Here is a 13,165-nt window from a genome sequence, read left to right on the forward strand (position 1 = left end):
TTTCAAGATAATCGGTCCATTATTTCACCTATCCCCCATAGAACAGAACCCCCGAAAAGGTCTTCTGAGCTCATAATTATGTTAAATATACAGATATATCGATAAAATACGGTGCAACTAAGTTTTATAGAAGTCTTGATGACCCTGCCAAATTTCATAATGATCGGGCCCCATTTGACCCTAGCTCCCATACAAAGTCCTCTTCAGAAAATTACTTGAATATCACAAATTAACTTATAAACACAAATATCGCGATGAAATTCAGCACAATAAAATATGTAAATATAAATATATTCACAAAATTTTATCGGGCTTGGTCCATATTTGCCCCTAGCCCCCCTATATAAAGCCTCTTTCAGAAAATTAGTTTTTCATTCATAAATTGCTTAAATATATCGGAACAAGGGAATATTGAAGATAAATGCTTTATTATGAAAAATAAATCACATTTAATATTCATAACTGGTGTAGGGTATCATATGGTCGACCACGCCCGACTATACTTTCTTACTAGTTTTTACGTAATCTTTGTTAGATCATGTTAGCCAACTCTGATTGTACATTTGTTATACAACTATGTTATGATTTCCCTCTTCTATCATGTCTCAACACTTGAACAGCTGAATGTCGTAATAAATATTAGGTCTGTTCGCATACTCGATAATTTGTAACAATTTGCAACAATTGTTATTGGATTCCGTTCGCGTACTTTCGAAAACTTACAACAAGAGAGTAAGAGAGCGTTAAAAATTACAGTTCGTTGATATAAAATTTTTTGATTTTACTGAATATTCAAGTAAAAAATCCCCAGTAAAAAATATCCAACTTATATTTACAACATATGTTTGATTTATGAATATGTAAACAAACCAAAGAAATCAAAATTTTGGTACATTTTAAATTTTTTGAAAGAAATATATAAATTAATAACACACATATAATAAAAAATTATTTGTAATTATAGTCAATTTCTTTACGTACAGCTTACGTACTTATGATTTTTAATATTTAAAACTTCAAAAATGGAGCTTTTTCACATCTTTTGCTCTAAAAAGTAAGTGATCGGGGAAAATTAAAAATATATTCATACTCTGTGGACTATAACAAAATGGAATTGGTATATGAGAACCCCTGCATTTTTTTTGGTGTATCACTGTGAAACTATTTACACAAAACCAAAATTCTCATTTTCTCAGTATTTTTTTATGTCCAGCTTTTTTTGTTTTGTCCACCTTTTTAAAGCCCAATGTCCAGCTTTTTGTGAATCGGAATTTGTCAACCCTAGACACAGCGCATGTAGCACTAGTAGTGGCCTTAGTGGAAATCCATCGAAAACTGAACTTGTTCTCTTCAATAAGAAGTACAAGATACCCATCTTCACTCTTACTCGATTAAATGTGAAAGAATTGAAGTTATCTGATAGTGCTAAATGTTTGGGAGTAATCCTGAACTCAAAACGATCATGGCATTTGAACACTCAATCTGGGGTGTCAAAAGCGGCTGCGGCCTTATACTCGTGTAAGAGAGCAACTGGTAAGTCATGGGACATAAATCCCAAGATTAACAATATGCTTTTTGACGTGGTAGTTAAGCCCATACTATTATATGGTTCACTCGTTTGGTGGAAGTCTGTACAAAAAGACTCATGCCGTAAAAGATATGATGACATCCTTGGTACATCAGCTTTGCTGATAACGAGTTCACTTCGCACCACCCCATCAAAGGTTCTCTTTGTCATAATGGGATGGCTATCTATTGATCTAATGGCCCAAGAGGATGCCCTAAAAATTCAAACTTGCTATGATCTGCATTCAAGTGACTTTTTACATAATAACCTTGCGGTACTTACTTTGAAAGGTTTTTGTATTATTTTTATTTTTAAGAATATAAACATTTTTTACATTATTAATAAATATGCAATTGAATCAACAATTTACAATTAATCAATCGTCAATTTATCAAATATAAATTGCCGATGAATGAAGAACACAAAAAAACAATTAATTGAATAATCAAATAAAATATTTAATTAAAGGAGTGTATGTGTGCAAATATGTATATTAGTGTGGACCCAAAATGCAAGTTGCTGATGTTCCCGTTGAAATTAAAATTTAGTCCCAAAACTCAAGTTCTTATGAATTTTTTGCCAAAATAGTGTAATTGGACAGTTTATTGGCTCATGTGGTAATTAAGCCCAATATTGAGACTGTTGTCCTAATCATAATTTTGAGATTTCGGTTTAAACATCAGAAAAACATATTTTTCTCCGAACAAACGGACCAACCTAATGTACATACGTCATCCGTAAGAAAATGTTTCTTTCTTGAGAAATTTAAATTTACTCGTAAATATAAACATTTGTTTAAATACTTAATTTATTTTGTACAACTTTAAAAAGAACCGCCGCTGATAAAACAATAATTCTGATGACATTTGCATTAGCTTTTGCTAATAATTGTACATACATACATACATACATACATACATACATATATATTTATGTATGTATGAACATATGTATATAAAATAAATGTATGTACATATCAAACAGAAGCTAACTTAATTAGGAAATTAATAAAGCTTACAATACACCTAATTAACCACAAGACATTTCTATAATTTGTTATAATAAATACTCAAATACACACCGAGAGATAGATAGATATACTATGTAGATAGATACATACAGATGCAGAACCAAGTAAAGATACACATTCATATACGAAAACAAATACACAATGAAGGGTTCGACAACACATGATCGTAAATCATCTATGGCGAGAAAAATAACGATATAATTTATCAAATGCAAATTAACACTATTTATTATTTATTTATTGTTGTTTTCGTTAAAACAACCAACTAACTTCACTCACACAACAGCCCAACACTTTTAATGAATACAAGGCGAGAGAGAAGATTAAAAAACAAAACAGAAAATAATAAAAACAAAAGGTGATCTCGAATGGTTTGGAATACATACCATGTTATTAGAAGTCTTAATAAACTTTCTAATCTAATGACGGCTCCAAACCATTATAAATGTCTACGTACAATAGAGTTAGTTTAGGAAAATGTATTCGAATAAAATCAACTATGAGTATAAACCAAAACAGTAATAAGTATTTAGATTTTTTTAAATAACTTCTGTAGATGTTTTGCAAATGAATGTGAATGTAAAGTGGGAGGAATTTCGAAGGATGGGAAGTAATTAAATACATAATTTGTAACTTATAAGAAACTATACGTTTCTAGAAGTATTAAAATATCTCCTAGTAAGTATCAAAATGTCTCAAAAAAAAACATGATAATGAACAACGACGAAAAGAATAATTTATAAATTGAAGATAGGTTTAAGAAGATATACTTAAGCTTATTTTAAAACAACACTATCGAACTATAAATTTTAATGAAGAAAAACGACGTTTTTAGTTTTTCATTTCGTTTTCTTGTATCCTTTTTAAGAAGTACATTTTTCAACATATATTTTAAAATACTTCTACTGAACAAATAAAACCAAATGTAATACCAAAAGATAAAGAGAGGTTGAGAAATAGTTTGTATTATATATATTTTATACTCTAAGGATTAAAAGATTAAAAAAAAGTCGTTTAAAATTTTTATTTTATTATATATTCATTTTCTAAGCACAAGGTTTTTATCCTGTCAGAATAAAATAAAAATAACACAAAATTGGCCGTCTTCACACGAGCACACAAGTATTTTGATCTGACAAAATTTGGTGGAGAAGGGTACAGATGGGATCCCCTAAACGAAATATCTGATGAAACTATCACACATTGTGAGAAAATCTTGGATATGAAAGATACAAGGAAGTTCTTCATTAATTAAATTAATTATTAAAAACATTGATTTTAAGTATAACTTCTTAAATCTTTACGATCATCAACTTCATATAAGTTTTTAAAACTTATGAAACTTTAAGAATGTGTTTATCAGAAATAGTGGAAATTTATTCCAACTGACATTTTTCGATTTTCGATACCACTTTAAGTCATTAAGGGGTATTTTATTTAAATTTTCCGAAATTCAGATTTCTGATTTTCTGCTTTTACCTCGTACATCAATACCCTAAATAATAAATAGTTTGATATCATAATGTTTTTTCAAAAAGTAGATTTTTTTGCAATTGTTATAAAACACGTTATTCAATTATTTTTCAAAATAGATATTAACTTCATATGTTAATAAATCCGCGAAGAAACATGTTATGGCGGGGATTAATTATGACGAATTTACTCTGCTATAGACAAGAGGGATATATAAATTTTGACCTATATTACCATTTATTAAAAAAAAGAAAAAAGAACCAAACCCTTCAAACATTTAAAAGAGAAAACTATTGCGCATCACCCCAGACGCCACGTCAGAAACACTTCTGGACGATTGTCAGACTAGAACGCACATTTTACAAAAACAATATACATTGAATTCGAATTTTCGTCTTCTAGAAATAAACTTTAAAGTTACTTCCGGATGATAGTTAGAAGAGTGCATCCATTTTGCTTAAACAAAAAACCATGTCTGTTGAATTTTTTTCATCTGGAAGTATACGTTTTAGTGACTTCTGTATGAAAGTTGGGTGAGAACACACATTTTACAATAAGAAAATACATTGTTTCCCATCTTCTTGATTTGTATGTTTATGTCACTTCTGGAAGACAGTTTGAAGAGTGTTTACATTAATGTTGTATTTTATTCATCTGGAAGTGTGGATTTTAGTCACTTCTGGACGATTTTCAGACGAGAGCACACATTTTACAAAAACAAAATACATTGATTTCTAGTTTTCGCCGTCTGGAAGTATACTTTAAGTTACTTCCGGATGATAGTAAGAAGAGTACAAAAACAAAAAAATATAAATACTTCATTTTTTAGCGTGAAAAAAATAAATAAATAATGCAGAAATTTTGCTAAGTTCAGTGATGTTTTGTGTTTTGTTCAGTCATGTTCAGTTTTAATTATTCATCGTAAAACTTAAAAGAGTTATTGAATTTAATGTTCATAGAAAAATAGTGTAATTAAAATATTGTGAATCTTAAGTAATAAAAAACAATATGACAGTGTTGTGTTAAAAATGAGCTGTTAATAAACATTTAAGAAAGTTTTCTTAATTGGCGAAGTGTATTAAATATATACCAAAAAGTATAAGGAAGGATTATATAAATAAAATTAAAAAGTAAGTTGTCATATTAAAATACTATTTTAGGAATATGTTAACAACTCTTAACGGCTTCCATTTCCATTATTTTTAAAAAAGTCTAATATGTTTAATTAAAAATGTTTTCATATTAAATTTCGACTCTCTCTTAATTCGTTTAGGAGGTATAAGCATTTAAAGACTTTTTCAAGTTGTACATTTTTAACATATTTAGATTTATTTGAGTTAAATATTAACTTTAAATATTTTTAAAACTATTTGCGCGTTTAGGTCTGGAATCATTATATTGAAATTAATACTACTGTTTTATATATAAATTATTTTTTGACTTGGGTCACTCGACACGAAATTGCCCATATAAGATACATATTTAATATTGAAATCATATAGTTTTAAACCCACCTTTTTTAAATAAATACAATTTTATTAATTTTCATATAGCTTTGGATTTAATTATTCTAATTATAGGTACTTTTTAAGTTATTAACACCAGGTCTTTCTATGACCTAACATATGATACCAGTATTCTTAATATTTAGCATGCCGTTCCCAAGTATTAGAAGAGAGCAAACAAAAAACAGTATTGCAATATTAGTGTCAAAAGCAATATCCCGTTTAGGGTCGTTAAGGTGTTTCTATCGTTAGTGACTGTAAATAATTTAAAAAATAATCCATGACTTAGTAATTTCAGATCTTTATAGACGGTTTAGTTCCAAGTAATTGAAAAAATGTTCATGAAAGGTAATGTTTTTATTAATTTAGAACAATAAATAAAAAATTTATTAATTTTTAATTATTTTATTTTTTAGAAAGCAGTAGCTAATATTGTACCCCCTATTAAAATACTTCTAACCGAGTTAAAATATTAAAAAGGGATCTGGTAAGTTATATATGTCTTATTTCATCATGTGGTTCCATTAAAAATGTCGATTATTTGCAGAAAGTGTAAAAAAAGGATCTAACTGTTTAAACTTTGGTGGTAAATGTATTGGACATGAGAGAATCCTATTTTTATTGCTTCCTAAAGTATAACTGGTAATTTCAATAAATACAAAAGTATGTATATTCAATATTAATTATAAGATTATTTTGGTTTATTTCGTTGAAGGATTAATGCGTTCCATAATATAACTCTTACAATTTGATGGATTAATCATAAAATTGATGAAGAACTACAAAAATATTTTAGAGTCCAACGTTTTACAATTTTTGGAAGTATACCAGTCAGCAGTTGGAATATTAATACAGATTCCCTGAAAATTATCTTATTATAAGGTAATTATTCTAAATTTTTGATACATATGTACATTAGACCGACTCACTCTGTATGGAAAGCAAAAACGTGTTTTTGTTACCCCTCCCAAAATTTACCTTGCTTTGTTTTATGATGATTCCCAAAATATTTTAAGTGACCGCTGGACCAAATTAAAAAAAGGTATTTTGGAATTATTTTTTTAATTTTTGTTTGTTTTGAAACAAAATATCCAATACGGGATATCGTTTAAAAGGAATTTTAAAGTCGAGTCCAATGATGTATTAATCATAAATAACCGTTTGCTTATAATTGTCATATTCCAAAATATTTAAAATTGTTAGGTTTTTACTAAGAAAAATGAAATATATGCACAATTTTGCAAATTTTGCGCACCACTAGACTTGGCTTATATATTGTTTAAGAAATGCTGTATAATTTAAAACAAAATAACTAAAAAGGGACTTTTTTGTAACCGGTTCAGCTCACGAACGGCCATCGATAGACTAGAAATATTTTGGGAACCATTATAAAACATAACAAAGATTTTTTGAAGCTGGATAAAATATTGAATTCAACATGAAGAATCGTGTTCCCATACGATATTTTCTTTAAAACTGTCCAGCTCACGAATGGACAATAATTAACCGAAAATATTTTGGGTAACATCATATTACATAACAGCGAATATTATGAGGGGGGTAACTCAAGCACCATTTTTTGTGAGTCGGTCTAATGTACATATATTACTTTTTTAGATTAGATTGTTTTTTAGATTAGATTGTTAAATCAATTATATTTTCTACTATTTTAATTTCAATTAATTCAATAAAAACTATAAAATTTCATTTTATGTATTTAGATTTATTTTTATAGATTTTATTTTGGTGAGTATACAAGTAGAAGATAAAACTCATCTTCTAGAAGAAGAGAAAACTCATCTTCTAGAAGATAAGATAGGAACACTTCTAGAGGATACTAGGTAGTCACTTCAAGAAGTGACTTGCTAGTCAGATCTAGAAGAGTCTTTGGCAATACCTTACTTCCAAGAGTCATCTAGAAGTTTCTTCTGCGGGTCTTCCAGAAGTATCTTCCAAGTTACTCTTAGACGTTCCCCAGCTCGGCATCAGTTCTTCCCGACTGGTGACAAGAATTCTTATACTTCCGCAACATCGCTGGCGAGCTTTTAGCACGTTTGGAAGTTTCACACGGGTAACTTCCGCAATAGAAAATGTTTGTAGGGAAACAACAAAAAAAAAAAAAAAAATTTCTGCTCTTTTGTGTATGTGTGTATGTATGTATGCATGTATGTATGTATGTATGTATGTATATATTCATCTATGTATGTATATATGTACATTAGAGGTGCCCAAAAATAATAATTTTGTTTGATTGGGTCTCTTTATTACCTTCAAAAACTAGAAATCTCTTATTTAATTTGAGAAAATTACATAAAATATTTTAGAAATTTCTAATTGTATTTCGAGAATTTTAATTGTTTCAAAGAATTATAATATCAGTTAAAGACACTAATGAACCAAATAAAACCTATTTAAACAGTATCAATACTATTTGGGCACCTCTAATGTACATACTTACTGGTATACTTTTCACACAAGCATCTTCCAATTGTTAAATCAAACATTTAAGTTTGTCGTCTAGTTACATTTTTGGTTAATTTATTGTTGTTGTTTGTTATGGTATATGGTAGTTAAGTTTATGAATCGATGGATAATGGGCTGTTAATGAACCCAACTTTTCATCACTATCAACACTTCATTATTCATTTGATCACTTACTTGCGCCGTAACCATACATACATATGTATTTATATTCTATCGACATCACCCATATACCTACATACATTAATATATAACGAGAATGAACGAAGAGTCGGGTATGGCCGACCATATGATACCATACACTGAAATAATAAATAATTTAATTTGATCTTTCCTTAAACAACAAAGAAGATTTTCTACAAGAGGGCTTATATAGGGGTAAGAATAAATATGGGGCTAACCTTAAAAAAATTAATAAAGGGTGGGTTAAAAGAGGTGTATGTTCCAAATTACACCAAATGACATCAAATTATCTTGACCTGTAGCATACGTACTTGCTTTACATGGACACAACAATAGACAAACATAGCTAAATTGTCTCATAAAGTATTTCTGAACCGATTAGTATACTTTAAGGTGGGATCAATATATTTGGGTATTACAAACATCATCAGAAACACATAATACACTCCCAACTATAGTGATGTAGTGTATAAAAACGTTTATATATAACCAGTGCTGCCAAACGTAGGGATTTTTTTTTTTAATTTTTGTCAAAAAGAGATAAAGCTACAGATATTGGTGTTAAGAACAATAAGTTTTGGCAAATCTAAAAGGCGATACTTCAGTCCCATTTTCGGCGTAAATTATATTATGATATCAACGGATTGAGACTAAAAGTTTTGAAACTTTTATACAACATTTTTAGGTGGTTATTGGTATTTTTTAAATAAAGCCATATAAATAACATATCTTGTAGTAATGTTAAAAAGGAAACAATTGGTTCCAAATGTACTAGTATAACTCTAGAACTAATGGTAATGTTGAAAACACAATCAATATTGATTTAAGCACTAAACTCGCTAGTAAAATACCAGTTCCATATCTTAAAGGGTCCATAAAATTATCAACTTTAAATCACCATAGCTTATAGAAAAAGAATCTCAAAAATTCTTTTAAATTTGACATAGTCATTGTGTTTGTTTTAAAACTATATTAAACATGTTGTTCAAATTTTAAACTTATTTTTTCATTTTTGCCAGCCTTCACCACACAGGGGATATTTTAAAAATGTTTCTGGCAATACTAAATAAAAAAGGTGTACATCTATAAACGAATGTATGTATTTCGTTGTCCATAAAATATGTACAAAATAAATAAAAAACAAGTAAGAGTTCTATATTCGGCTGTGCCGAATCTTATATACCCTTCACCATGATGTGTTTAAAGCCTTTTGTACCTTTTGAAGAACGAAAAAGTACCAAAAAGTCCCCATCTATGGGTCCTCAGTTAATCCGGGTCATACAAACTTAATTACATGTTCCTAGGTTCAATATTGTAGAAATTGTAAAAAGTACCTTTTGAAGAACGAAAAAGTACCAAGAAGTCCCCTTTTACTGGTTCTCACTTAATCCGGGATATACGAACTTAATAACATGTTTCTAGGTTCAATATTATAGAAATTTCAAAAAGTACCTTTTGAAGAATGAAAAAGTACCAAAAAGTACCCTTTCATGGGTCCTCACTTAATCCTGGCCATACATACTTAATTACATGTTTCTAGGTTTAATATCGTAGAAATTGCAAAAAGTACCTTTTGAAAAACGAAAAAGTACCAAAAAGTCCCCTTTTATGGGTCCTTACTTAATCCGGGCCATACATACATAATTACATGTTTCTAGGTTTAATATCGTAGAAATTGCAAAAAGTACCTTTTGAAAAACGAAAAAGTACCAAAAAGTCCCCTTGTATGGGTCCTCACTTAATCCGGGCCATACATACTTAATTACATGTTTCTAGGTTCAATATTGTAGAAATTGCAAAAAGTACCTTTTGAAGAACGAAAAAGTACCAAAAAGTCCCCTTGTATAGGTCCTCACTTAATCCGGGCCATACATACTTAATTACATGTTTCTAGGTTCAATATTGTAGAAATTGCAAAAAGTACCTTTTGAAGAACGAAAAAGTACCAAAAAGTCCCCTTTTATGGGTCCTCACTTAATCCGGGCCATACATACTTAATTAAATGTTTCTAGGTTCAATAATGTAGAAATTGCAAAAAGTACCTTTTGAACAACGAAAAAGTCCCCTTTTATGGGTCCTCACTTAATCCGGGCCATACATACTTAATTACATGTTTCTAGGTTCAATATTGTAGAAATTGCAAAAAGTACCTTTTGAAAAACGAAAAAGTACCAAAAAGTCCCCTTGTTTGGGTCCTCACTTAATCCGGGCCATGCATATTTAATTTTATGTTTCTAGGTTCAATATTATAGAAATTTCAAAAAAACCTTTTGAAGAACGAAAAAGTACCAGAAAGTCCCCTTTTATAGGTTCTCACTTAATCCAGGCTCTACATACTTAATTTCATATTTCTAGCCAATGACAACGTAACGTTACGTGATGTTCTTTCTTTGCTTTGTGTTTATTAACAAGCAATTACAATAACAAAACAATTTACCGTTTGATGCTCCATTTTGTTTTTGTTGTTTTATTATTTCTGCATAAGCATGCACGAAAAATCTAACTTTTTGATGAAATTTTCAGAGGTGGTCTCGGATTTTTACTCATATCTTCGTTATTTATGGACCGATTGGACTGATTTTAAATAGCGTTCTATTCGACCGTATTTCCAATAGAATTATTGAAAATTCGGGTCTCGCAGATATCTGGGGTCTTCTGAAAACTGATTTCAACATACACACAGACAGACAGACGGACAGACGGACATGGCTAAATCGACTCCGCTATCTATAAGGATCCAGAATATATATACTTTATAGGTCGGAAAATTATATTATAGAAATTACAAACGGAATGACAAACTTATATATACCCTTCTCACGAAGGTGAAGGGTATAATAAAGTAAATTTACATTTAGTTTTTAGTTGGAATGGATGTGCACTGGTGACTGATCAGCTTCGTTGTTTTATTTTATTCATATGAAATAGAAAACCGATTGTTACAGACCGACCGATTCGATCACACATTCATACACTCCTATTCGTTTATTTAAACATAAACAAAATATAAATTTACTAATAATGAAAAACTACATCTTGTGTATATATGTATGTTCATTTGTTCAATAAAATTAAAGAAAACACCAAAACGAAACGATAGAAATGCATTTAATTTGATAAAATACTATAAAGTAATCAAAACCGTAGGAAGAAAAGGAGAAAAAGAGAAATGAAAAAAGAAAACAAATTTGTCTTATCTCACAATTCCTAATGAGATGACAAGTGGCTGAGGTTTCTCGCTAATAACTAGACTCGATCACTAACATATTTAAAGGGGTATCAGAACCAGAATCAACATCACTATCACCATCAGTATCCGCAACTAAATCATCAGCAACATCAACAACGGCTTCATCACCGCTATTACCATCAGCATTATAGTCATTTAAGGAGGGGACGACACAAACAAATGAATATCTTTAATCACCCAACATTAACGATTAAACACCACAACTTCCAATCAACAGAACAAATCAATTAAATCGTTTTTAAAAAATATTTCAACGTTAAACCGAAACGAAAGCAAAACAACACACGATACAAAATTCAATTCAAATTTAAACGAAACGAAACATATTAATTGTCACCTTTAAATACACACATACACATTATGTATGTATGTATGTATGTATGTATGTATGTATGTATGTATGTATGTATGTATGTATGTATGTATGTATGTATGTATGTATGTATGTATGTATGTATGTGAGTATTTTGTATGGGTACTTTAGATCTGCTGTTTATTGTATTTTTTGGTATAAATTTTTGGTGGATATTTTTTTCTTTATATCTGACACAATATGGAATTATTTTGAGATTTTGAACAGACTGAACAGACGCCTTTTATTTTCGGCTATAGAACAACTAATAGTATGTTTAACGCTCCAGAGACTAATGGGCAACTATTGAATTAAGATATTATTAATAAAATTAAACTTATTTAGTTTTAATTTGCAGATCTTAAAATCATCACATAAATATAAATGATTTGTTTTAAACCAAAATTAATTTTATATTTTTGAAAATCTTTATTTCCCAATATAGTGGGCAACGATTGAATATATTTTTTTTCAAAATCTTATTGCTTATAAGCAATAGGATGATTATAATAATCGAAAATGAAAAAAACTTATTCTATTTCCTTAACTTCCTTTATACAAAAATAATGGGTCGATTATATATTTGTCAACCGATCAGCTGAGTTTCAAAAATGATAGGATTACTGGCTTTTTTAGCAATTACTTTTTTTCTAATAATGAATAGAGTATTTATTAATCATTTTCGTCCAATGAGTTTTCGGTTGACATGAACCATTTCCAGACTTAAAATATTGTTTTATTATGTATGCTGGCAACGCAATTGAAATTCGCTTGCCATACATAAACAATATATTACTTTAACCGGCAGAATATATACAGGTTAAATGATAACAGAAGATTAAGATTTCGGGCCCAAGTGTTATTAGACAAATATTCATATTAGTTTCAGCTTGCAGATACTCTCTACTTGTTCTGCATCAAAATTCAGTTAATTTTTTGAAATTATTACTTGTTTGTTAACATTTCTTGAAAGCAAATATAAGAAAATATTGGACTAACAACTCAACTCCTTAGCAATGGCATACTTCACTTTGTCCAATGGATTTATGAAGTCGCCCAATTTTTATCTTGGTCATTGATATAGAACCACCAAACTAGATTATTGTATAGAACAGACGCAGATAGACACAAAATATTCTGGGAAGCATCATAGAACAAAACAAAGATTTTTGTTCCCCTTAGAATAATTTATTTAAATCTATCTTAACCCAAAATATTTTGGGTAATATCATGTGACGTAGCACCAAATATTTTGAGAGAGGTAACTCAAGCATAATTTCTAATGTACCTACATACTTAATTATTATGTTTACGCCTTTCATTG

The sequence above is a fragment of the Lucilia cuprina genome, chromosome 5 (genome assembly GCF_022045245.1).
Source record: "Lucilia cuprina isolate Lc7/37 chromosome 5, ASM2204524v1, whole genome shotgun sequence".
NCBI lineage: Eukaryota > Metazoa > Arthropoda > Insecta > Diptera > Calliphoridae > Lucilia > Lucilia cuprina.